General features: G+C 43.2%; 1 protein-coding gene and 1 non-coding gene across 3 annotated transcripts in view; both read left to right on the forward strand.

Moving 5' to 3' along the window:
• Positions 1–27,928, forward strand: part of USP32 (ubiquitin specific peptidase 32) — a 315,539-nt gene that overhangs the window by 97,717 nt on the left and 189,894 nt on the right. The gene's annotated exons all lie outside the window — the stretch shown is intronic.
• Positions 14,661–14,764, forward strand: LOC141089139 (U6 spliceosomal RNA). The gene has a single exon (XR_012232191.1). It is a non-coding gene; the product is annotated as a U6 spliceosomal RNA (small nuclear RNA).

Here is a 27,928-nt window from a genome sequence, read left to right on the forward strand (position 1 = left end):
GGTCAGGTATTGCTAAGCCCCTCAACTATTACATCTCTTATGTGGTGGCTCGATGTCGGAAATTTAGCCTCGGGGGTGCCCTGGGTGATACAGATAACCCGTGTAATAACCACAGACGCTAGTCCTTGGGGTTGGGGGGCCCATATGGGGGACATAGTGGTACAGGGACAGTGGGACTCCGATGCTGAGATCTCATCTAACCAGAGGGAGCTGCTGGCGATCGAATTGGCCATTAAAAAACTCATTATGTATCTACAGGGCCGTCATGTGAGGATACTCTCGGACAACCAGGTAGCGGTAGCCTATGTCAACCACTAAGGTGGAACCCGCTCCAACGCCCTGATGCGGATAACGGAACGTCTCCTTCAGATAGCAGAGAAAAATTTTCTATCTTTAACCGCGCTCCACATCAGCGGAAAAGACAAAATGAAGGCAGACTTTCTAAGCCGCAGGGCCCTAAGGCAGGGAGAATGGGCCTTAATCTCAGACATCTACAACCAGATTGTCCGCAAATGGGGTCAACCGGAGGTGGACCTCTTTGCCACCAAGGAAAACAGGAAGGAAAAAACTTTCTGTTCCCTAAATCCCAGGGAAAATCCACTGGCCGTGGACGCCCTCCTAATAAAATGGGACTTCTCGCTGGCTTACGCCTTTCCGCCTTTGAACCTTCTACCTCTGGTAGTGAGGAAGATCAGGGAAGACGGGGCAAGAGTCATATTGATTGCCTCCTTCTGGCCCAGAAGGACCTGGTTTGCATGGTTGAGGACCATGTCAGTAGGCGATCCTTGGGTACTGCCGAACCTTCCAGATCTCCTCTACCAGGGGCCAGTCAACCACCCACAAGTAGCGGGACTCAGTTTGACGGCATGGTGTTTGAGAGGACACTATTGAGGGATAGAGGGTTCTCAGAAAATGTAATCGATACACTCCTAAAAAGTAGGAAACAAACCACCACAGGTATATATGCTAGAACCTGGAGGCGATTCCTGTCCACCTGTGAGTTTAATATCAGGGATGGAATACCTGTAAAACAGATCCTAGAATTCCTCCAGAGGGGTCTCGAGTTGGGCCTTTGCACTAGCACATTGAAAGTGCAAGTTTCAGCTTTAGGGGCCCTATTTGCATGCGACATTGCCAGTAACCATTGGGTAGCGAGATTCATTAAGGCAGTTACCAGATCAAGACCCATACTCAAAGATAGGTGTATGCCTTGGGACTTAAATTTCGTCCTGACAGCCATGACAGAGAAACTGTTTGAACCTCTGGATTCTGCTTCACTAAAATTGATATCACTTAAGACAGCCTTTTTGGTAGCAATAACATCTGCACGTAGAATAAGCGACATACAGGCACTTTCCAGATTGCCCCCTTACACAGAATTCTTACAGGATAGAGTAATCCTAAGGCCAGACCCGGCATATCTTCCCAAGGTAGCATCTCATTTTCATAGGACACAAGAGATAGTTCTGCCTTCCTTCCTCCCTAATCCAACCAATCCTAAAGAACAAAAACTTCAGGCTCTAGATGTTAAGAGATGCCTACTTAAATATTTCGCAGCCACAGATCCTTGGAGGAAGGAGAATGCATTATTTTTATCCTTCCAAGGTCCCAGGAAAGGGTATAGATTGTCAAAGCGCACGTTAACAAGGTGGATTAGGGAGGCTATCTCTCTTGCCTACACAGCAGGTGGCGATCCGGCTCCACGGAACCTGAGGGCGCATTCCACTCGTGCCATGGCATCATCCTGGGCAGAGAGATCGGGAGTATCAATTGACCAGATATGTAAGGCGGCCACCTGGTCATTTCCTTCCACCTTTTTTAACCACTATCGGTTAGACAAGGGTGCCGCCTCAGATCTCACCTTCGGGCTAAGGGTGCTGCAGGCTGTAGTCCCTCCCTAAATTAGTTTACATCTCTGTAATTCTCTCGTGGTGCTGTCATGGGAGTCAGAATGAAGTATTAAGTTACGTATCGGTAACGGTATTTTTCGGAAGCCCATGACAGCACCCTTAGTTCCCTCCCTTGTTCACGTATAGGGGTGCACCCCTTTAGAAGATTGTTTCACGAATTTACCTTATGTGGGAGATGGTATAAAGAATTGTAAATAGGATAGATAGGTTGTATATATTGTGTATATGTGGTGTACTAACCATGGTAGCCTCTCAAGTTCTGTAATCCAACTGATACGTGGGAGAGGTGCCGCCCTTTTGTATCTGTAGGTTTCCTGTTCCCGAAGGGCGGATCCCCTCTCTCGTGGTGCTGTCATGGGCTTCCGAAAAATACGGTTACCGGTACGTAACTTAATACTTTTGCTGCTTTTTTTGTGGATACGTTTTTCAGCTGCAAAAGCCGATCAGATTTTTAAAAAACCACATCACCTGAAAGGTTTTTGAGCTCATAGATAATGTTTTCAATATCAAGAGCAGATTAGAAATCTGCGCTATCTATCCATTTATCCATATCTGTCTCCATATCTTATCTGTACCAAAAAGAATGAAAGCTGGGTAGCACACAGACTAACACTTCGTGCCAGGCAAAGGAGGAAGAAAGAGCGTCTCAAACATCATTAACAAGATATTTTGTAAGTGACAAAGTTACTGTAATAATGACAGCAGATATGTCTAAAAGACAGCTCATACAGCTTGTTGTGAAGGACGGTGTACCATTAACTTTATTTGCACGACCAGCTTTTACAGCTCTTAATGGAGAAATGGCCCCCAAACTTGGTGTTTCTCTGGAAAGAGAAAGTATTAGAAAATTAGTGATTGAAGAAGCCCTTAAACAAAAGGAAGATCTTAAAAAGACTCTCAAAAGACGCTTCATGTTTCTTAAAATGGATCCCTGCACTCGTCACAGAGTGAACTATTTTGCCATCAATGTTCGATATGTTTGTGACAATAAAAATTGTTACCAACACGCTGGCAGTAAAAGATACTAAAGCTCATCGCAGCAGCCAGTTTCTCCAGGTCTTAGTGGAAAAAGTTCTGCAAGATTACGAACTCAAAAATTAACAAGTTCTTGCTATTGTAACGGACAATGCTTCAAACATAAGTACAATTACACTGATGAATGAGAGTAATGAACAACAGCTAGAGGAACATTTAGGATTCAGTATGTTTGAGATGGAAGGCCACGGTGCTGTTCATGTAACTGAGGAACAAACAGATATTACAACAGAAGAACAGCAAAATTATAAAAAATTATACTGTAGAAATAGATGATCTTGTTGAAGCTGCTTCAAAACACTTTCCTATTCATCACATGCGCTGTGTTGTGCACACGCTGCAGCTGGCAATAAGAGATAGTCTGCAAGAGGGACATGATGGAAATCTGATTGGAAAAGTGAAGAAATTGGTTATTGCCGCCAGAACCCCTAAAATTGATTCCATCTTGAAGAGACGTGCTGGAAAAGGGCAATTGTTGATCAACTAAAACCGTTTCTTATAGATATGGCGAACCCTCAGGTAACCCTAAATGAAGGTCAATGGACACAGGTGGCTGAATTGAAGGAATTGCTTAATCACCTATTTACTGTGACTAAAAAATTACAAGCTGAGGATTTAACTCCTGGCATTTTCATGAGGGAGCGGAAGAATTTGCTATTTTGCTGTTTAATCGCAGATGGCATTTCTGCTTCAATGAAACGGAGAGAGACACAGCTATTGGAAAATAAAATTTTTCTGGCAGCTGTTTATGTGGACCCAAGTCATCGTATATTGCTTGATGATCAACAGCTTACTAAAGGAAAAGAAGCTCTGACTGAGGTAGCAGTTAGGAAGAGTGGCCTACAGGAGAACTGCCAGGTGCAAGAGAACTCGGGTCCTGACAGTGCTACTGCTGCCATATCTTCATCCTCATCAGATGAGGAGTTTGACTTTGACAAGTATTTGCATGACATGGAGCAGGCAAAGCGTTGCCGCAAGGAAAAAGATTTCACTCCGTCTCCTATAGCAAGCAGATTGACCATATTTCAGCAAAATGTTTCACTTGTTCTCAAAGAAATAGAAAAATTCAACCGTTCATCAAAACTGACTGTGCATGAGGCAATTCCTTTATACCCGGAAATTGTTAGAGATGTTGCCCATGTGGTTACGGCTTTGCCTCCAACCCAAGTTATTGTAGAGAGGTTGTTCTCTAGCCTTAAAATTATTAGGTCAGATTTGAGGTCATCTATGAAGGAGGATCCTGATGGAGGCAATTTTATTTCTTAGAACAAATTCATAGACTGCACAAATGTTATTTAGTATGTTTTTGTTGAAAACTGTTTTTTGCCACTTATAGTTTATTACATAGTGATATATATATGTAATCGATATTACATAGTGTATTACATGTTTACAATTTATTACAGTTTTTTGTGTTCTAAAGTTGTATTCCAATGAATATTATGTTCTATCTAAATATCTTGATTATTGTATCATAAAAATGATTTAATGTCTGATGTTCACATTGTACTAGAATAAATTTTTCACTTAAATATAAGCAATATATGTGGGAGTCGGTGTAAGGGAAATTGAGGAGTCGGAGTCGCAGGTTTGGCTTACCGACTCCACAGCCCTGGGGGCCCCGTCGGCATTTGTGAAAGCCCGGAGGCCCCTGCACATCCATTGCTGCGATGCGATGGCCTTCGGGAAAATATCCGCCGGAGGGCGGTGCATGCTCAGATTGAGATCTCGGCAACAAGATCTCGTCCCGAGTTATCGGGAGACGAGATCTCGGTGCCGAGATCTGTGTGAGCATTCGCCGCCCCTGGCGGCCATTTTCCAGGAGCCCACCGCATTGCGGCAATGGATGTGCGGGTGCCTCCAGGTTTTCACAAAATGCTGGCGGAGCCCCCCCCCCCTGCACCACAGAACACCGATGAACCAGCCTGGGATGGGATTTTGCGGAGGCCACCGCATCACAGCAATGGATGTGCGGGGGCCTCTGGGCTTTCACAAAATGCCAGTGCAGCCCCCGAACCAAGTCACCGCCAAACCTGCCATACCAGTCTGGGATGGGAGTCATATCACCGGACCACCGAACACCCCCTGTGACCATGCTTCACCAGCGCTGCTGCTCCCCCAAGCCCCACGGGAAGCTGAATTTGGACTGTAAGACGGACCCCTATTTGACACATTAATTTTTTTCCCTTTCTTCCTTCTGAACATTTGGTGTGCGTCTTATGGTCTTGTGCGTCTTTTATGGTCCAGAAAATACAGTATATCTTTTTTTTATGTTTTGGTGTTTTTACATAGTAAAATCTGTTATACAAAAAATATATATTTTTGCATCACTTTATTTTATAACTTTTTTATTTTTCTGCCGATTGAGCTGTGTGGCGGCTTGCTTTTTGCAGAATAAGATGGCGTTTTCAACTCTATCATTTTTATTTACATTCTGTTTTTGATTGCGCTTTATTCTACTTTTTGTTTGACGATATGATGATGAAGCATTGTTGCTTTGCCTTATTTTTTAAATTTTTTTTTTTTTAACATTGATTACTGAAGATGTTAACTAGTAAGACCGTTTTATAGGTCAGGTCATTCCGGACTCTGTGATACAAAATGTGTACTTTTTTTGTTATTAATCCTTTACTTATTTTGGGATTTTTTACAAAGAATAATTTTACAATTTTTAACTTTTTTTTTCTTTCTTACATTGTCCCGGGATGGGACATGAATTTCCCACTGACCGCTGATCTAACACTCTGCACACAGGGAGGAGGCATGTTAGTTCCTCCTCTGAGCATGAGCTCACAGGCCACCATCCTTGGGTTACTCTGTGGCCATCTTTGACTCGGGGTCGCTATGGAGACCATCGGCACAACACGATCACTGGCTTGGCTGCAGGGTTTCAGTTCTAATATAGAGCCGACACCCGTATTTGATCGGGGCCGCGCTCGGCATGTGCCAAGCGCGATCATTACCCAGTATATATACAGCAGTTTGCCTCACCCCTCAAGATTTTGCGCTCACTCTGGTAAAGTGAAATTAAAATCTGGTGATCACTCCACTCCTCAAGTGAGAGAGTAAATGACACTGCCAATGTCGACACTGCTGGAACGTGGAGGAGGGAAATCCGGGACTTAGAAGGTGTTGTCCAATTAATGGACGACTCCTTTGTGTGGGCTTAAAGTACACCGAGACATCTTTTTATACAACTGATAAGTAATACTATTCATTATAAGGTACGTTTAAATCGAGCTCTTGATTTGAGGTGAGAAAAAATTCCCACACCTAATGTTTTTCTGATTCGCTGCTAAATGGGACGCATTGGCGATTCTATTTTAGTGAACAAATGAGGCGACAACATAGTGAAAGGGAACAGTACTGCCAGATCTGAGCCCAATGCCCCTCGTTCCTCCAGATTTTACGCTCACTCTGGTAAAGCGAAAGTAAAACTTTCATCCCTCAAATACTCAGGAAAACTAACAGATTTGCAAATAGCCTGTATTTGAGAACAGTTTTATAATTTCTTCTACTTTCAGTTTTTATGTTTCCCTTATAACTGAAAAGTCCTCATGAAGCCAGAAATGGTTCTGCTAAAGACTTGTCAGCAGGCCCAGAGACGACATATTATTGCTAGTGGCAAAATTAACGCTAGATACTGCCCTTCTTGCCAGCCATGGCAGCTTCCTCATCCATTAAACACCTGACAACTTTTATTTTCCATTCAACTTTGTAAGATTGAAATATCTTACAAGACCAGAACGGCATCCAAAAATCCATTAATTATTAACAATGTTGTAAGTGAAGTCTGCGTTTTCAGCAAGTAAAGTGCTGTAGTATTTAGATGCCTTTTATGAAATGCTGTACATGTATATTTATTGTATTTAACACCCCAAAAAGTAAAACATGCTAATTTCTATTTAAAATGTCATCTTTCCTTTGCAATCAAAATCACTTATATCTGCCATTTTTATTTAGACAAACTTGAAGCCGAATGAAAGCACACTGTAATTTAGGAGAAACATATGTTAACCGCAGGCCAAACTAGCTATTTATTAAAAAAAATACTGTGCCGTTTGTATGATGGCCAAAAATAAAGAATACAGCAGATCCATAGTTATAATTCTGCTCTTTATATGAGTATTCTACCCTAAAACAAAACTCTGGCACTGAGCAGGATTCACTTTTACTGGTTATTACTGGAAACCCACAACAGTTTAAAGGGATTAACTTGTTTTAACCAGACATCACCTATCTATAGGATTGGTGATTACTTGTTGATCATTGGGGTCCAACCACTTGGTCCAGCGCCAATTATTTTCAGCCTCCTTGAGAATGAATAAAACTGTGGTTGGGCATCTGACCTGATAAACCGTTTTGTAATGGGGATAAAAATGTCCTGCTCTGCTGACTGGTGAAGGACAGACACCCACTGATCATCAAGTTATCACCTATTCTGCCAATGTTTTTACTGGACAACACCTTTAAAGGCAATCTGTCACCCTTTTTTTTCTACCATTAGCTGCCGGCACCGACATCAGGGGCTTATCTACAGCATTCTGTAATGCTGTAGATAAACCCCCGATGTAACCTGAAAGATAAGAAAAAAGAGTTAGATTATACTCAACCGGGGTGGGCGGTCCGGTCCGATGGGTGTTGCGGTCCGGTCCGGCGCCTCCCATCTTTATACGATGCAGTCCTCTTCTTTCCTTCCTGTCGTGGCTCCGGCGCAGGCGCACTGCTCTACCCTGTTGATGGCAGAGTCCTGCAGTGCGCAGGTGCGGTGAGATGTCCCTCAACAGGGCAGAGCAGTGCGCCTGCGCCGGAGCCACAACAGAAAGGAAAGAAGAGGACGGCCTCGTATGAAGATGGGAGGCGCCGGACCACGACACCCATCGGACCGGACCGCCCCCCCTCCCCCTGGGGGAGTATAATATAACGTGTTTTTCTTCTCTTTCAGGTTACATCGGGGGCTTATCTACAGCATTACAGAATGCTGTAGATAAGCCCCTTATGTCGGTGCCCCTTATGTCCGGCGCAGGCGCACTGCTCTACCCTGTTGATGGCAGAGTCCTGCAGTGTGCAGGTGCGGTGAGATGTCCCTCAACAGGGCAGAGCAGTGCGCCTGCGCCGGAGCCACAACAGAAAGGAAAGAAGAGGACGGCCTCGTATGAAGAAGGGAGGCGCCGGACCACGACACCCATCGGACCGGACCGCCCCCCCTCCCCCTGGGGGAGTATAATATAACGTGTTTTTCTTCTCTTTCAGGTTACATCGGGGGCTTATCTACAGCATTACAGAATGCTGTACATAAGCCCCTTATGTCGGTGCTGGCAGCTAATAGTCGAAAAAAAGGGTGACAGATTCCCTTTAAAGCAAATCTGTCATCAGGATTTTGCTAAGTAAACTACAGGCATTGTCACGTTGGCACTGTTACACTGATTAAAATGATAGCTGTCCTGAAGAAATCAGTCTTTTGGTTCTTGTTTAATCTATGTTTGCAGTTTTGAGTTAATGAGATGCCTGTGTTCCAGGGAGGGCCTGTGGGCGGGGTGCTCTGGCCTCTTGGTCATCATTCTGGGTTTAAATAACAGGTCACTGAACCATCAGTGACCTGCCTCATATTTTAAATACTGTGCCTGCGCATTTAGGCTATGTGCACATGTTGCGCTTTTTTTAGCGTTTTCGCTGCGTTTTTCATCTGCGAAAACGCATCCCGTGCAGTCCTATGGGATTTCGCATTGCTGTGCTACTGCAGCGGATTTTTCCGCTGCGTTATCGCTTAGCGGAAAAATACGCAGCATGTACATTTTTTGTGCGGAATCGCGGCGATTCCGCACCCATAGGATTGCATTGAAACGCTCACTTTACGCATGTGGCTATGCCCACCATGCGTAAAGGGAGCGCTTCATGTGCGGATGATACCCAGGGTCTGGAGGAGAGGAGACTCTCCTCCATGCCCTGGGTACCATAATCCTGTAAAAAATAGAATTAAAATAAAAAAATTGCGGTGTACTCACCCTCTGATGACCCCCGGAGCCTTCCTGCCTCTCACCACGCTGCCAGCATCTTCCGGTCCCAGTGATGCCTTGCGCGAATCACCTGAAATGACGTTGCGCTCTCGCAAGCGTGACGTCACAAAGGTCCTTTACTGGGAGCGGAAGATGCCGGGATCGCCGCTGAGGAGATCGGGGGCTGTCGGAAGGTGAGAATAACCATTAAATTTTAATTTTTTTTTATTTTTAACATCCTATCTTTTACTGTTGATGCCGCATAGGCAGCATCAATAGTAAAAAGTTGGTCACACTTGTCAAGCACTATGCTTGACAAGTGTGACCAACCTGTCAGTCACCTTTCCGAGCGATGCTTGAAATTGCTTGGAAAGCGCAAGCATTCTGCAAGCTAAATATGCTTGCAAAACGCTTGTGTTTAGCGGGAAACTGCATGCGAATTCCGCATGCGTTTTACTCGCGGTGGGAGTTGTGGAAATTTCCGCAGCATTTCCGAACGTGTGCGCATAGCCTTAATATTGTGGTCTTCAAAAAACCAAAACTTTTGGTTGAACTAAATGGCGCTGGTGGCAGCGCATGCGCAGTTGCACCTATTAGTATAATACACTATAGGAACAGAAAAGCGCAAATAGGGTCTTTTCCGATGATACTTTTTTAAAAATATAAGAAATCCACTCACCTGTTGCAGGAGAGATCAAGCATATGAGATTAGTAGTCAGCTGCTGCACGTCCAATGGTCAAACAAGTGACCGCCGATATATCAGATCCTGTGGAACTTATTTTTGGACTGTCATGCGCTGCTTGACATAATACACAATTCCAGTTATAATTAAAGATTAATCATTTATTTCCAACGCGTTTCGAAGTAAAAACTACTTCTTCCTCAGGGTTTGACATTGTCTGTCATCCCCTGAGGAAGAAGTAGTTTTTACTTCGAAACGCGTTGGGAATTAAATTATTAATCTTTAATTAAAGCTGGAATTGTGTATTATGTCAAGCAGCGCATGGAAGTCCAAAAATAAGTTCCACAGGATCTGACAGTTGCACCTATTGGCAAGCGATGATCTCTATTTGCTGATGTGCTGCTGCCAGCGTCATTTTGTTGAAACAAAAGGGTTTTTTTTTTTTTTCTTTTTTTGAAGACCACAATATTAACTGCGCAGGCACAGTATTTAAAATAGGAGGCAGATCACTAAAGGTTCAGTGGCTTGTCATTTAAGCCTAGAATGATGACGATGTTGCTAGAGCACCCAAAAAAGAGCCACTCACAGTCCCGCCCCGGAGCACCAGCATCTCTTTAGCTCAAAACTGCAAACAACCAACCACAAGATGGATTTCTTCAACCCAGGTAAAATTTTAATCAGTATAAGGCCTCATACCCATTGGCGATTAAAAAAACGGTCCGATTTCAGGACTGGAAAAAAGGGTGGAGTGTTATGCCATTGTCATGCGATTTCTATGCGTTTTTTTTCCATCCGTTTTCCGTCCGTTTTTCATCCGTTTTTTTTCCCAGCCAATCTTTTTCTACAGTCATTTACAGGACCATTTACAGTGTTCTATACCACAGAATGGAGATGTATCTGTTAAAAACAGATGGAAAACGGATGGTCCGTTTTTGGTCTGTTTTTTAAATCGCACCCATTGACTTCTATTGTTGAAAATCGCTGCAAATTACAGCATGCTGCGATTTTTTTTCTCAGACCGATTTTGGCTGAGAAAAAATTCACAAGTGAGATGTCACCAATTCACTAACATGCACAAACAAGAAGTATTCAGCTCACCCCTCTTCACTCCTGATCACACCTCCGACGCACGGAAACACCCTGACCCGGGTGTATAGTGCATGCACAACATAAAGAAGGATTTTTCCAGCGTCTCCAGGAGATAAAATAATATCATGATTAAGCCCTTTCAGGGTGAAACGCGTAGGAAATTGCTCCCCTCCATACGCCTCTTTATGTCGTTTTTACCTGATGGTATGAAGATTTTATATTCTCAATAAAGCAATTATTATTTTATCTCCTGGAGACGTTGGAAAAATCCTTCTTTATGTTGTGCAATTCACTAACATGGGTCAGATTGCAATCCTATTAAAAATTGGATTGCAATCGTCCGATTTCATCGCCAGTGAGTATGAGGCCTAAAAACGACAAACTGACAATCCCTGTAGTTTTGTAGTTTGTTAAAACGAACCAGTCATCAGGTTCTTGCCAAATAGAGGTTCCATTAGGCCAAGTGCACATGTACAATGTTTGTTGAGTCAAACCAGCAGAGGAACAGTCAGAGGAAAAGTATAATAGAAACACATCACCACTTCTGTATTATTTTATTTATTTATTTTTTTAACTACTCCTGGTTTTGGCTTGCAAATTCTGAGGTAAAATACTTCCCTTGAACTTTTGCTATGGTATTGATACTACAAAATTTCTGCACCCATTATTTTAAATTGGGTTACTTCCAGTTTTTCACTGACTTTTTGTGTGCATTTTGTAACTCTTTTTAACGCTGTGATTTTTTTGTTGTTTGAGTGTTCTGCTTTGAATGAAGCTGCTTTGTTTTTGATACTTCCTGGTATTTGGCTTTGACAAAACGTTATTGATATATTTAGGTGCAGATTGCATGGGTCATTGATGTATTTCCGCCAAAAAAGCGCACTTAAAAAGCATGTATGTTTTTTACCTGTGGATTTTCCGCATCTAATGCAAGCCTATGTGAAAATCTGCACAGAAAACTCAGTGTGCCTGCAAGAGAAATTGACATGCTGTGGATTTGAAACCTGCTCCGCAGGTCAGTTTACACTGAGTAAAAAAAAGGCACAGTGGGCATGTGATTTCTATAAATCCCAATCACTTTGCTGGAAGCAAAAACAACAAAAACCCTTATAATGCATATAAGTCATGCTGTGCATATGCACATAAATACCCAAAAAATAAGAAGTAGGAACGACTCAGGAAGAATGATAAAAGGAGGAGGAATGAAGTCCAACTACATGCAAAATGATTTATTATATACAAAGACACACAAAGGAGCAGAACAGGATACACAGGTGTAAAAACAGATATATAAGACCAGTGTCATGGCATAGCCGGATACAAAAAGAGAACCTTTTGTGTGGAAAATAGGACTCTGCAGTTTTGACACATCAAAAATACAAAGCTTCAAAAAAAAAACAAACAAAAAACACTAAAAGCTCATTGTAGGAATGTAACCTAATGTAGCTGATCAATTCGTTAATACCAAACACTAAATAATTATTTTTTCAGTAAAGATAAGTTATTACAGATCACCAAAACATGGACTTTACAACGCGAATTGGTGAATTGTTTCAGCTCTGAAGGTTTCAGACTAGTGAATACAGCCTTGTTGCAGACTGTTACTCAGAATGTGCACAAGATATGTAATGCAATATACTTATATCACTCTGCTTTTCATGTAGATCATATCTAGAACTGTAAAGTTATTCTCAAGCTTGGATTAGTACTGTAAAAACCATTATTAAACATGTTAGAGCTGAGACATTATTCCCTGCAGGCTTTCGGTCAAATTCATTCGTTCCAACAGATCAGAGCTAAATTAAGAAAAATGTGTGGAATTCATACTTATTTTGTAGTGCGCATTAATTATATTTAATTACGGTACATTAATTATATTTTTTAGTAATCAGAGTTGTGTTGTTGCAGAGCTATTGGAGAAAACAATGTACAAGCCCGTAGACAATGATCGGCGTGGAGGTCGAGCATCCCAATCTTAGCTCCATTTATAATGTCTGTCACTAGGTAAAAAGTAGACCGTGTTTGCTCTTGTATTATTACCGCTGTTCTGCTGGGTATAATAGGTTTTTTTTTTTTTATCAGTCATACAGCTGTAGAGTTGTCTGCCTTTTTATTTCCTGCCAATTTTTTCGGTTCTTTACAAGTTGTGGCTCACAGGGGATTTATGTAAAGCAATAGTAAATATACCACTGGCACTAAAGGTTGCAACCATAAGATTGAGCTGCCACAAAGTAGTGATCCCGACCATCACACTATTGATAAAAATTATATTTTCTCCTTCGCCTCATTGGGGGGACACAGACCATGGGTGTTATGCTGCTGCCACTAGGAGTCTCACACTAAGTTGAGACAAAAAAAAGTTAGCTCCTCCTCTGCAGTATACACCCTCCTCCTGGCTCCAAGTGAATGAGTTCTTGCTTAGTATCTGTAGGAGGCACACTGGTCTGGCCTTCAGAGCTTTTATTATTTTACCTTTTTCAATTTTAATTTTTCACTGGATGACAGGGGCAACGGAACCTTTCAAGACTCCGATTTCCCCAAACCAACAACAGGCGAGCACGTGCGAGTGTCGCCTCCACGTATCCTCTCCTGCGACATGAGATGCCATGCCTGAGTTAAAAGGGGGCAAGGGGACCTTAAAGGGCACCGATCTCCCCGCGTTGACTTGCGGACGACTACATGGAGTGTCGCCTCCATGCATCTTCTTCTGCAGCCAGGCCTATGCCGGACAACCAGCACTGTCCTCATCCTGAGGGATTAAACCCATAGGTTGCACAGAGGCCCCCTCTTTGGCGTCCGTGCAGCCCCCACTGCATCACCACTGTTAAAGCGAATGATGCAAAGAGGCGGACTGTCCCTCTCCACCTCCCTGTCAAAGGGATCATGGATAGAGGGTGCCCTGCACCGTCTAAGAAATGTAGCAGCTCACCTCAGCAGAGAAGTCTTTGTATGATTCAGCTGCAACTGGCGACTCTGTTTAATGAGGCCGAAACTCATCACCCTGTGACCTGAGGACAGCTCCAGGCTCTGGAATCCCACTCCGGATCCGGTAACAGCTGCATGATCTGGTAAGAGTTGGGGGTTATTTGTGGAAGGAGGGCCCAGTAGCGGCGGTCGATAGGTCGCACTAACAGCGGGGACCAGAGAGGATGGTGGCAGGCTTTGCGGCAGTTTTTCTCAGGCCTCCGGGTGCGCGCTGGCCTAAGCCAAAAATTTAGTTCCCGGCTTCGGCCTAGAGTAGTCCGCATCCAGGAAAGCTCCGCCCCTTGCGGCTCCGCCCTCCTATCGGGCGCCGCTCGTTTGGAAAGAGAACCGCTCATCAAACTCTCGGCTTTCTATGGGCCGCATCCACACAGGATCCGCTCCCATGCGTCGTCAATCCGACGGCTACACCCCTGTATCTGGCGCTTCTCGTTTGGATCGAGAAGCGCTCATCAAGTTCTCGGCGGCCACTTTTCTGGAGACTATCGTCTGGCCACCTCTGAACTTTGTCTGAGGGACTCCGGTTGCAGTTCCTGGCCCTGGAACATCTGATCCAGTGCAGCGCAGAGGACCTGGGTAAGGAGTTTCTCTCTGCAGTATCTCTGCATTCCTCATGGCAAGGACATCCTGGGACTGTTCTGCTGACCAGTCAGAGTGAAGCCGCACCAAGTCTCAGGCTAATGCAACCTGCCAGTCTGCGTTACCATCGGGCACAGAGTTCTTAATTCTGCCACAGCCTGCAATCCCCAACGCACTCTAGGGCCCTCTGCCGCTACTGACCCCAGCACAGAACTGCTCACATGGAGCCTCTGGACTGGGGTAAGACCTGGACGGTGCCCTATATAAATGTATATTAGTCCTTCCCTACATGGGCTCTGCTACATACTATCCTTCGCGGCTACTGACCCCAGGCATACATGCCTATCCTTAAAGCTTTCAGAATGGATAGTGACCACGGGGATAGAGTGCTTGCCTCAGCAGCACATACACAAAAATTGGAATGATACAGACAGTTTAGCATGGCTCTGCACAAGGATGACATGCAGCGTTCCACTTGAGCCCTATGATTCAGCCACCACTGAGCCCATCGTACCTAGCCCCCCTTAGTGGGCTTTGCCACTGTTGAAATCCATGGCTTCTCTGGCCAAAGAGATTGAACATCTCTGTGACACCCCTGCGGATCGTAGCGTTCGCAGGACCGACAAAGATGGATCCTTTCCTAAACAGGAGATGTCGGCTAGCAGGGGCCGCAAACATTCTAGAAACGTACAGGCGTCTAGAAATCGGATCCGTAGTACCTTACCCGAGCAATCTAGTGCCCTGGCGTCTGTGAGTTCTGTCTATTACTCCACAGGTTTGCAGCTTTTGTTGGGTATGAATTGGATGTTTCTTTGGATCTGAACGCATCAGAGTGCTGGAAAATACCGAATTAGTTTCCTAAGGCGGTCAACCAGATACTGATGGTTGACAAGGATTCAGGTTCTGTACCAGATCACGCAGTGTCCTTCAGTGGACAATATGCCCTAAAAAGCGTTTGCCATTCACTCAGAGGTGAAACAGGTCAAATGACTCACGGCAACAACCTCTAGAAGTGAGGTATCCCCCTTGAGCTGAACCTTCTGTTGTAGCCTGCCAGCACTTCTACTGGTATCTAGAACCCTTCTATCCTGACCGGATAGATCATCGATTAAAAGTCCATGGACCATCAGATGGAGAATCTGAGTCTCCATCCTGTAGACCTCGGAGCAGCATTCTCCCCTCTTTGCATATGGCTAGCTGCGCTGCATCAGCCATGCCATCATGATCAGTAGGACATTATGGTTCAGACAATGGAAAGCGGACTGCGCCCAAAAAGGTCCCTGACCTTTTCCTTACCATAGGCCCAATCAGTAATGTAAGGGTCCACCCACAAAAGATCTGGATCTGGAAATCTAGGTCTCTGACATTTCCCGCCCAGTGATTCTTAGCGTTATCCTCCAGTGTAGACGGCCACCTGTATCTGGGTCTGCAGGCCTGCTCTTCACCCGTTAGCATCGAACGGGCCTGAGACCAGGTGTCTTCTAGAGTCAAAAATTGTTTTTTTGCCCCTCGTCCTTTAACATGGTGCTTTCCTTTACGTCCTCCAAAATGTAGGCGCCAGGACAAAGTCGTCTTTCTGAGTCATAGACCCATCCCGTCAAGACTGAGTTGTTGGTCCGGTTCTATATAAACGTAACAATCGAGTTATCCTCGATCCTGTTCATGGTCCCCAAAAAGGACGAATCTGTAGGACCCAAACTGGAGCTCACACCTTTCCACAAGTAGGTCAACGTACGCTGTTCCTGGACAGTCTCTTTGTGCGATCATTACTCTGATCTTGAACAACATTTCTGGGTCACAGCCTTACCCTTCAACTTTAGCTACTACTCCCAGAGTGTTCTCTAAGGCCGTGGCAGCCATCATGTCCATTTTACACTCTAAGGCCGGGGTCGTTCTGCCCTTCTAGGACGACCTTCTAATTAAAGTTTCGTCTTTCCAGGACTGCACGGAGTGCTTTGCTTCACTTGCCATGCTCTTCTTCGCTTGGCCTGTCTGATAAATTTCAGCAGTTGGATACACTGATGCAAGCCCCCCCCCCCCCTCCAGTCAAGCAGATATCCTTCTTGCTGATGATCCTGGACTCCCCCCCCCCCCCCCCCCCCACGGCCTTGGGATTCAGTAAAGCCTAACCCTGCAAGGAATGGCCACGCATTTTCACATTCTTGCTTTTACTTCTTCCGAATTACTATAAGGATATGGGGGGAAAAATTGTGGCAGCAATCGAAGCAGTCCCCTTCGTTTAATTGCTTTTCTCTACCCTACAGTAGGCTATTCAATCAGTCTGGGTCAGAAACCCATGCCTTTTGGCCGCCAGTGCCGCCTGTCTCTGCGGGTCTGATAGCCCCTCAGGAGGGGTCATTGAGATCCTTCTCTCAACCAGGGAAAATTCTTTCTCTCGATCCAATGGCTAGTGGTTGACTGCTGACGCCAGTCTCCCTGGTGGGCCAGCAGTTTCTTGTCATCATTCTCTTCAGAGACGCTGGTCAACTCGGGAGTCGAGTCTTCCGGTTGATGTTCTAGTAATCAGACTGTTCTAGATATCCCTGCAGCAGTTCCATTATCTCCTTCCGGGTAACCCCATCCGAATTCAATAGTATTACGCCAAGGATACAGCTTAAAACATGCTTCAAACAGGTACCCGCAGCGGGACGGCCTCGTGCAACGTAGCCGATGGGCAGACAGGGATCACTCGGTTACTTCGTGGCATTAGTTTTGTCTTCCTTCACTTCCGTTGGTCATCAGAAAGGCAAAGGCGAAGGGGGTTTTTCCAGTAAGCCCAGTTGCCTTTGTTTACCACGCCGGATGTGGTGGACAAAGTTGCTACTGGTCGTCGCCGCCGTCCTCGTGCGTCTGTCAGATCGTTCAGATATGCTTTACTGCTCTCCGATTTGTCCCCAGAACACAAGGGTCTGATGTTTATCGGTTTCATCTCTTGGAACCTGAGCTCTATCTTAGCTTTTCTCTGGTGTCTCTTCCACCATGATGAGCTCGGAAGCCTCAGGTCGCATCCATCACAGCACCTGAACACCTTCTTGTGCACGGTGCAGGGAACGCGGACGTCTTCTTTGTGCCTTTCCTGTCCTTTTTTTTTTTTTCTCATTTTAGGTTTTCCCCAAACTGGCTTGGAATTTAGTTTTTAGCACTCAGCTCCTTCAAAGGCCAGCGTTTGACTCTATCTGTCTCTATTCCAGCGCAAAATTGCTTCCAAGATGCAAGTTAGGACTCTCATTCCTAGGTCTTCGCAGGGTTACCCCCCAACAGAAGGCCGTTAGAAGCCTGGGACGTTAAATCAGGCCTGGGTGCGCTTTAACAGATGCCTTTCGAGTCGTCGCAGGACGTCTAGTTGGCAGTTCTGTCTTAGAAGGTCACTCTTCTTGTCAAAGCTGACAGCTCTATCCTGGCGAGCTCATTTGGTTGTTTCTTTCTGCTTTTCCACCAGGACACGATGGTCCCCAGACCGCTGTTTGGTCTTCCTATTTTTGACTATGGATTTGTCTTCCCCTCTTTGAGCCCGACACTCGTACATCAAGTGTATAGTTATGCACGCCCTGCATGCACTGAGGGCTCTCAGAACGTTTGTTCTGAAGTCTGCTCTCTCCTGTAGGCCTCTTCAGAGCCACAATAGCCAGGGAAATCTGCTCGCTGTTCAGGAGTTGTCCACGTTAGAAGCGTGCCCATCCCAGTAGGATTTAAAGCATATTCTACGTGGCCCGCCCTGCATGCACTGAGCTCTCAGGACGTATGTCCTGAGATCGGCTCTCTCCTGTAGGCCACTTCAGGGCCACAATGACCAGGGAAATTCGCTTGGCTATACAGGAGTTTTACCACATCAGAAGCGTGCCCATCCCAGTAGGGAATAGGGCATATTAGGGCATATTCTACTTAGTTGATGTCCGCCCATTGAGCCATTCGGTTTCGGATGCAAACAGAACAAGTCCGGAGGGGTGCAAGGCTGCGATTTAGTTCATAATAACACCAAAAGAAACGAATGTTATAATACCGCCATACAGGGCAACATCAATACTCAAAATCAGCATACCAAACCACAGAGAAAAGAGTACACAAGGCTGTTTACAAAATACTAGAAAAATATAATTTTTTTATCATTACATAAAAAATTATATAAAATATACATAAAATATTTTATGGACAATAGCTAATTCAATATTGCAAAGGACATGAACAGTGATACAATAAGTGGTACATAGTATCAATTTAAAGGACCAGGTCAATCATAACCCCAATATATCAAATATAGACTCCTAAAGTGTCCTAATATGTGCAACTACTTAAAATTAGCCGACTAAAAAAGAGTGGAAAAATTAATCAAATGTCTATGATCAGCTCACAAAAGTCTGAGCCACTCCACTAAACCAAAAACAAAAAAGTGCTCAAGTGCAATGAAAGATGTGGAGATTCTTACCCAAATAAGTCCTAGTATACCACGTATATAGCAGCCCCAACGCGCGTTTCGCATGGGCTTCCTCAGGAGGCTGTTATCCTTTGCAATATTGAAGTAACTATTGTCCATAAAATATTTTATGTATATTTTATATAATTTTTTATGTAATGATAATAAAATTATATTTTTCTGCAATTTAGTTCAGCCTGTGCGCATCCTCGAAACACTAGTCACACTCTAACTTCTGTGAGCGCGGTTCTTGCCAGATGTGCCCTGCAAGAGACGGTAGTGCATCTTTACACAGTCAGTACATGAGGTTCTATCTGTTATATTGTTTCCCACCCATGGACTCCTTTGGGACATCCCATGGTGTGTGACCCCCAATGAGGCTTTAAAAATTGGCACTAAATTAAAAGGTCCATGTCTCTGAAACCTTATGACGGATCAGAAAAAGGCAAAAAACCGTATACTTGGCATGAGCTTGGATGTAATAAAAGTAAAAACTGAACACTTATGACCTGATGATAAACCCTCTTTAAGACTGGCTTTGCAGAGCCCGGTTCCCATGATCTGGAGAGGTGGCGACTAGTGTTGAACGAACTTACTCGGATAAGGTGTCGAACAGCTGCGAGACATGCAGCCGCGTTGACTCAAACATAGTATTCGAGCACGCCAAAGATACTCTGTTGGTACCCGAGCGTGCTCTGATAACACCTTATCCAAGCACGTTCGCTCAACACCAGTGGCGATGCATGTTCTCGCTCTCTTCATTCATTATTTAGGAGTTCCAAACAGAGCCAAGCAAATGCTCTCGATGGTATTGAAAACTCCCATAGAAGTAAATGGAGCGAGCCAGTGCTTGTGCCCCGTACTCTCCACTCAAGTGGTTTTATGCCAGACATAATATGGAATAAGGAGAGATGCATTACTCCAAAAGGTTGGATCCCCATTTATCAAATATTTAGTAAATTTCCAATTAATGTCTCTCGTGAATGTGGATATTTATAGTTTTTACTGTATTAGCAGAGCCTGAAGTTATCATTACGCTGCTTCTATGTTTCCACTTTATTAAATCAATGACAAATAATTAAAAAAAAAAATGCCCAAAGGATATGAGCCACTACTCTGTTGTGTATTTTGTGTCTGTTTTTCACCTTACATGTTTCAAGTTCTTCCTCCTTTTACGTTTTGTTTAGTTATTTGTCTTGATACGTTATAAGCATCTTGGTTAAGTCTAGATTACCCAACAAACAATGTGTGCCCTGTAGTAGCTCTGCAATTTAGTTAATGAAAAGGTGGGGGTTACAGTCTTCTCCTAATTACTGGGCTAATCAGCTAACCTTCTAGTGTGGCTTAAGTCTGAATCTCTCTCCCATATTATCTTCTTATCTCCTCCTCCTGTCTTTTTACGTCATGCAAAGTAGATTCTTAATATTCTTTGAGATTACGTTCATGTCAGTTTGCTTTTTTGGTGGTGTGAAAGTGAGCAGATGATGAAGAAATTGTTATTCCAATGGCCAGAATTCCTGTTTTTGGTTTCCCAGCCTAGTGTTTGTGGGTTTACCTACTTTAATTTAGTGTGTGGCTTAACATTTTCACCCTACTAAAATGCATGGAGCATGGTATATCTCTACTGTTGTGAACCAAAAAGAATCGCCCCCATAGGTAGGTGAATCCTTTTGTCTTATCGTTTAAACTAAGATTTTGGCCAAACTTTACTGCAGTGGGTCAATCAAATACAAATGGACTGTATTTTGTTAGTGTTTGGAGACATTTGCGAGAAACTGTTGAGGTGGACTGGGGGTCTTCAGGCATTTTTATTGTGCCACATTTATTGAATGCCATATATATTTATGATGATCTATTGGGGCTTGTGTTCTGTGTATGTTATTGATTTGTTTTCTTTGAAAAGTTTTGTGTTCCTCTTTCTTTTTCCTTATCTATATGTAATATTTTAGTTAATATTATGCATATGTTTATAAAAAATAGTGGAATAACAATAAAATAAAACAATAACATTAATTTCTTTAGTGTGATGATAGGTTTTTGTTTTCTTAATAAAGTCCCAGAATCTGTAGTAATCTATAGCTAGATCAGGAGTGTCCAGTCTTTTTTTTACTGTATAAAATCTACCGTACTTTTTGGTGAAACCGGAATGGGGCTAAGGACTGTTCCATGTGGTGTGCAAGCCCCTTTTCAAGAAATGTATAAGAGCAGCTACAATTACTTATTGCACCTGTTTTCCCTGACTCATACCTGACAGACCCAATTATAGTTAGTGTAGCCCATCAGTTAAAAGATTATCATTCTCAGCGATGCATCGACCAGTGTAAACAGGACTCTCACTGTCAAGAATAATGGCAGCCTATGTACAGTGACCGATATAGTATAGATCACTCAATGTGCATCGTTTGCTTTCATCTGCCCATGTAAACAGTCCGTCAAACGACTGCGAAACGGTATACTAATCGCCAGTTGCATGGTGCATCCGGTCGGTTCTTGTAAATTGCCCTTTACACTGCTGTCAGTTAAGGCCCCGTCACACTAAGCGACTTACCAGCGATCCCGACACCGATATCAAGGTGTCAGGATCGCTAGTAAGTCGCTATGTGATCGCTGGTGAGCTGTCACACAGACAGCTTCACCATCGATCAGCACAGCGATGCCGAGCGCCCGGCATCGCTGGCCATCCCTGTGAAAAATAGAATCAAAATAAAAAAATAGTTATTCTCACCTTCCGACGTCCCGTTCAGCCATCCTGCCTCTCTCCACGCTCCGGTCCCAGTGATCCTTTGCGAGAATGACCGTGAGATGTCACGTCTCGAGGGATAGCAAAGTCTCGCGGTCATTCGTGCAAAGGATCACTGGGACCGGAGCGTGGAGAGAGGCAGGATGGCTGAACGGGACGTCGGAAGGTGAGAATAACAATATTTTTTATTTTTTTATTATTTTTTACACCTGATCGCTGGTCTCCTGCCTGTCACACACAGCGATGCGTGCTGGCCAGCGGGAGACCAGCGACCAAAGAAATGTCCAGAGGTTTCTTCCAGCGATCAGCGATACCGGCAGGGGGGCCGCTCGCTGATCGCTGTCACCCACAGCGATCTCGCTGGTGAGATCGCTGTTACGTCACAAAAGTTGTGACTCAGCAGCGATCTCGCTACCGAGATCGCTTAGTGTGACGGGGCCTTTACTGACTTTAATCTAGTTGCACTGATCTTATGATAGAGAAGAATGATGGCGTTAATAAATAGCACAGACTGAGAGCCTTAATTTACTTGTTTTATGATCTGGTAATCTGCCATCTTGTAACAAGACCACTGAAAAAGTAAAATAATAAATGAAGCTGGGATAAGCTGTAATATATTGTGTATAGCCCAAACAGTTCTTGTCCATATATAATATATTTCCAACTTTTGATGTTTGTTCCTGTTAAAAATACATTTTATTTATAGACTTTAACTTTGTCATATTTGAGCATCATCATTTTATGTTTTGGTACCGGTTTTATATACAGTGGGTACGGAAAGTATTCAGACTCCTTTAAACTTGTCACTCTGTTTCATTACATCCATTTGGTAAATTGAAAAAAGTTAGTTTTTTTCCCGTTAATGTACACTCTGCACCCCATCTTGACGGAAAAAAGCAAAAATGTAGACATTTTTGCAAATTTAATAAAAAAGAAAAAGTGAAATATCACATGGACATAAGTATTCAGACCCTTTGCTCAGGCACTCATATTTAAGTTACATTCTGTACATTTCGTTGTGATCCTCCTTGAGATGCTTCTTCTCCTTCATTGGAGTAAAGTTGTTTTTAATTGATTTGTAAAGGCACACACCTGTCTGTATAAGACCTCATAGCTCACAGTGCATGTCAGACCAAATGAAAATCATGAGGTCAAAGGAACTGGCCAGGAAGCTCAGAGACAGAATTGTAGCAAGGCACAGATCTGACCAATGTTACAAAAGAATTTCTGCAGTTCTCAAGGTTCCTAAGAGCACAGTGGCCTCCATAATCCTTAAAAGGAATAAGTTTGGGACCACCAGAAGTCTTCCTAGACCTAGCCGTCCAGCCAAACTGCGCAATCGTGGGAGAAGAGCCTTGGTGAGAAAGGTAAAGAAAAACCCCAAAATTACTGTGGCTGAGCTCCACAGATGCAGTAGGGAGATGGGAGAAAGTTGAACAAAGTCAACTATCACTGCAGCCCTCCACCAGTCGCTCTTTTATGGCAGAGTGGCCCGACAGAAGCCTCTCATCAGTGCCAGACATATGAAAGCCCACATAGAGTTTGCTAAAAAACACATGAAGGACTCCCAGACTATGAGAAATAAGATTCTCTGGTCTGATGAGTCAAAGAACTTTTTGGTGATAATTCTAAGCGGTATGTGTGGAGAAAACCAGACACTGCTCATCACCTACCCAATACAATCCTGACAGTGAAACATGGTGGTGGCAGCATCATGCTATGGGGGTGTTTTTCAGCTGCAGGGACAGGACGACTGGTTGCCATTGAAGGAAACATGAATTCGGACAAGTACAGAGATATCCTGGATGAAAACCTCTTCCAGAGTGCTCTGGACCTCAGACTTGGCCGAAGGTTCACCTTCGATCAAGACAATGATCCTAAGAACACAGCTAAAATAACAAAGGAGTGGCTTCAGAACAACTCTGTGACCATTCTTGACTGGCCCAGCCAGCGCCCTGACCTAAACCCAATTGAGCATCTCTGGAAAGACCTGAAAATGGCTGTCCACCAACGTTCACCATCCAACCTGACGAAACTGGAGAGGATCTGCAAGTAAGAATGGCAGAGGATCCCTAAATCTAGGTGTGAAAACCTTTTTGCATCATTTCCAAGAAGACTCATGCCTGTACTAGCTCAAAAGGGTGCTTCTACTCAATACTGAGCAAAGGGTCTGAATACTTATGACCATGTGATATTTCAGTTTTTTTTTTTTTTTTTTAATAAATTTGCCAAATTTCTACTTTTGTTTTCAGTCAAGATGGGGTGCAGGAAAAAAAATGGAAAAAATGAACTTTTTTGAATTTACGAAATGGCTGCAATGAAACAAAGAGTGAAAAACTTAAATCTTTGTATTGTGGAGACATTGTAAAAGCTCGTCTCCCCTCACTAGGTTGGGAAGAACTGAAAATTAGAGCTAGAGAGCACCATCCCATAAAGGTGAAAAAAGTAGGATCGAAGTCATGTAATGGCCATTAATAGTGTTATTCCTAATGTTCACACACGGCAGCTTATTCTGAAAGTCCACAGGTATACTTTTAAGGTTTCTATTAATTTTTATTATTTCATAGCTACAGAAAATAACAATCGGCAAAGAGTAATTAATAATGAATTTCTATGAGAAACTAACAACTCTTATTACTTCTTCTCCATGCATTATCTACATTCTGTTTCCAAGCCCATAATAGGTTCTTTTTAGTTATGAAACTATGCCTGACTGCGTGTATAGTGGCTGTGCATCAGGCAGAATATCAGATCAACACACAAAGCTTATTCATGTGAACAGTAGCATCATTAGCCCCTTTCTAAAGCGGCAAATTTTCCTTTATTTCGTTTTCTCACCCCCCACCATGTCCTTTTTCTTCCAAGTGCCATATTGTTCTATCCATAAACGAGATATGAGGGCTTATTTTTTTCATTAAAGGGAATCTGTCACCCTTTTTTGCCCTATGAGCTGCTGGCATTGACATCAGGGGCTTATCTACAGCATTCTGTAATGCTGTAGATAAGCCCCTGATGTAACCTGAAAGATAATAAAAACACGTTAGATTATACTCACCGAAGGTGGCGGTCCGGTCCGATGCCTCCCATCTTCATACGATGCCTTCCTCTTCTTCCCTTCCTGTAGTGGCTCCGGCGCACGCACACTGCTCTACCCTGTTGAGGGCAGAGAAGAGTCCTGCAGTGCTCAGTTGTCGGGAGAGGTCTGGCGCCTACGCACTGCAGTATTCTGCTCTGCCCTCAACAGGGCTGAGCAGTGCGCCGGAGCTATTACAGGAAGGGAAGAAGAGGACGGCATCGTATGAAGATGGGAGGCGTCTGACCGGACCGCGACACCCATCGGGCCGGACCGCCCCCTCCGGTGAGTATAATCTAACGTGTTTTTCTTATCTTTCAGGTTACATCGGGGGCTGTAGATAAGCCTCTGATGTTAATTCCGGCAGCTCATAGGGAAAAAAAAAAGTGACAGATTCCGGTCAGAAAAGTCCGGCGCCTGCACACTGCAGTACTCTGGTCTGCCCTCTACAGGGCAGATTAGTACGCCTGTGCAGGAGCACTACAATGCTGTAGATAAGCCCCTGATGGCAGTGACCGCATCTCATAGGGCAAAAAATAGGTGACAGATTCCCTTTAATTTTACTAGTCAGTGTGCTGGAAAATAAGGGAAAAAGTTTAAATGGCAGTGAAATTGCAAAAAGTAAACCCCAAAATTTCGGCATTTGTTTTTTGAGTATAGTTTTTACAGCTTTAATTGTTTGGTCAAAATGGCCTGGTAACATGATTCGCCACTTTAGAATAAGTACAGTGATACCAAACTTTTTAAATTTTTCTTTTTAATTGTTATAATTTTAGTGGTGAAAACAATAGACTTTTGTGTAAAAATAAGCTTTTTCACTTTTCAGAAAATCCTGTGTGATGTCTTGTTTTTTTTTTTTTTTTTACAGGACAACCAAATAGTTTTAAGATAATTTTGGGATAAATTTTATTTTGAAGTCTTCTTAGAACAGTTTTACTTATTACATTTTGATCTTTTTTACTGATGTTTTTTTTTTATTTTTAATATCTTTATTATTAATGGAGGAAAGGGTAATGGTTCAAATGTAGATTTTTTTTAAAATAATTGTTACTTTTTTTTTTTTTTTTACTGTATATGTTAGTCCCTTTAGTGAACTTGAATCTGTGATTGTCTGATCGCTTATACTATATGCCAGCAATTCTTCAGTATTGCTGTATATAGCAAAAATCGGTCTCCTTTGTAGCCCTGTGACAGACTACTTTCCAGTGGAATACCTAAGTGCCGGACCTGAGGAACTTTAGCAGACCACTGGCTGCCGAAACAACCCATCACCGCCCTGACATGGGAGCATACAACTGTTTAATTGTCATCACATGAAGTGATAGCTTATAAATATGCCCCTTCTTTTCCTTCACTCTCTGCAGACAGCATTGAGAGTAGAAGGATACATATGTCTCTCTAGTTTTAGCACTATGGCACCTTGTGACAAGCTAGTCCCCTGAGGAGTTCGCTTGGATGAAATGCGTCGGGACACCTGTTTCTGGAAAGTGCAGGGCATGTGCAATATAGGGTTAGATGTGGACTGCCCTTGTCAGGGCGGGAGTCTTGGGAAATAGATGACTACTAGCCCCATAGGGATTGACAGGGTATTGTCCTCCCAAACTTTGGTTCCATGGATGCTTGATGATAATATAGGATCCATGAAGACTCCCGTCTCTGCCACAACTATGGGTGAGACTGTTCCAATCTTTTTTGTCTCATCCTTATGATTTTATAGTTGCAAATCGTCTTTTCATATTTGTATCCATTTATTATATATATGTGCTAATTGGGTCAGAGCGAATATGATGAATTTTTCATTGCTGTACTCTGGTTATATTGTCATCTGGTTAAATTAAGGTGACAATTGGTTCTTATTGGATTGTTGATATTGAGGGGGGAGGGGTATTCCCCCTTTTTCCCCCACTTTGTTGGGGTTTGGTTTATTGATCAACAATATCCTCCTTTTTTTTTCTTTTGGGTGACACACATCTTAAACCTTTTTATTCAACAGAGTAAAAGTTATGTTTTAATTTCACCTTTTGCGGTATGTATAAATATATTTAGGTGAATCCCATACGTGATTTTTTGACAAATTGATTGTTTTTTCTTTATAATCTTATTATATTGGGATATGGCAGGGTTCCTATCTGTGTGCCTCAATACCGATAGCTGGCTTTCAGAGGCCAAGGAGGTTTTCTCTGAACATACATTTACACAGAAGAAATACTTGCCCACTTTTATTGTTGCCTTTAAAGAACTGCAACAAGTTTATTGGGATCAGATCACTTGGTGAGAAGTACAGAGTTTAGAGAACTATCTAAAAGCCAAAATTGTCCCACGTGGTATGAGAATTAATTTAACAGCAGGTAGTAGACATAAAAATCGAGCTTTTATACACAAGTGGGAACGAGAAGCTACTGAGAGTTCCTTACGCTTTATGCAATTATTACTTGAGGAAGAAAAGGTCACCTTAAATTTGCTTAATGAAAAATTGAAAGAGCATATTGAAGTAACAAAAAAGGTTTCCACTGAAACTGATTTTGCAGTGAAGGAAACTAAACTTCAAACACACATTGAACGCTTCCAATATCATCTCAAGGAGAGAAAACACAAACAATATCTACGTGACGTCCAAGATTTCAAAGACAATAAGGCATATCTAGTGTTAACCCCACGCAATGGTCCCCCCGATAGAGAAACTGAGCTCTCGTCTACCGACACTGATTTTTCAGAAACGGAGAGCAGAAATCGCTCGGTTAGAGGAAGAAATAGAGGTCGGGGTAGAGGTCGTGGTGCACGGGGATCTGCTGATAGGTCTGAGAATACACCTAGTGGACATTTTTTAGATCAAGTCTATGCCCTCAGGAACAGATTACCCCAAACAAAGAAATAAATTCTGGTGTGACTGGTGTATTTACCACGGTTCAGGGCATTCAAATAATTAATCTTTCAAAAAGAACGATTGATGACCATGAAAGATCAGTATTGAATAAAGGTCTTTCATTTGTTCCAAATACAGATTTTGATCTCTTCAGAACAGTGAAAGACTTGAACTTATTTCTACGAAAAATCAGGTGGAAAAAGTTCTTTCACAAACAGGACTCATGTTTAACCTCTGAGTTGGGTATTCCAGAGGACATGTTGTCTGACGTCAGATTACTGGACTCTATTGCTGAGGTTAATCCCAATACTTTGGGTCTTGGTCCCTTTACGGAGCTAAAGGGCAAAAGTACAAGAATGCCTCCACCAACTGGTGATTTGTCAGCGATTGATGTTTTTTTCTAATCAGGTTACTCAGGATCTCATTGAGCTATCGCATAGTCAGGTCTATTGCCATTTTAATTGTTCTAGAGATGAGATGGATGCGATTGGGAGGCTCGAACGGTATGACAGCATTGTGATCAAACCCTCAGATAAGGGTGGCAATGTTGTCATCCTGGGAGCCGAC

Source organism: Dendrobates tinctorius, unplaced genomic scaffold (genome assembly GCF_039654945.1).
Source record: "Dendrobates tinctorius isolate UK_male_01 unplaced genomic scaffold, ASM3965494v1 ptg000007l, whole genome shotgun sequence".
Classification (NCBI taxonomy): Eukaryota; Metazoa; Chordata; class Amphibia; order Anura; family Dendrobatidae; genus Dendrobates; species Dendrobates tinctorius.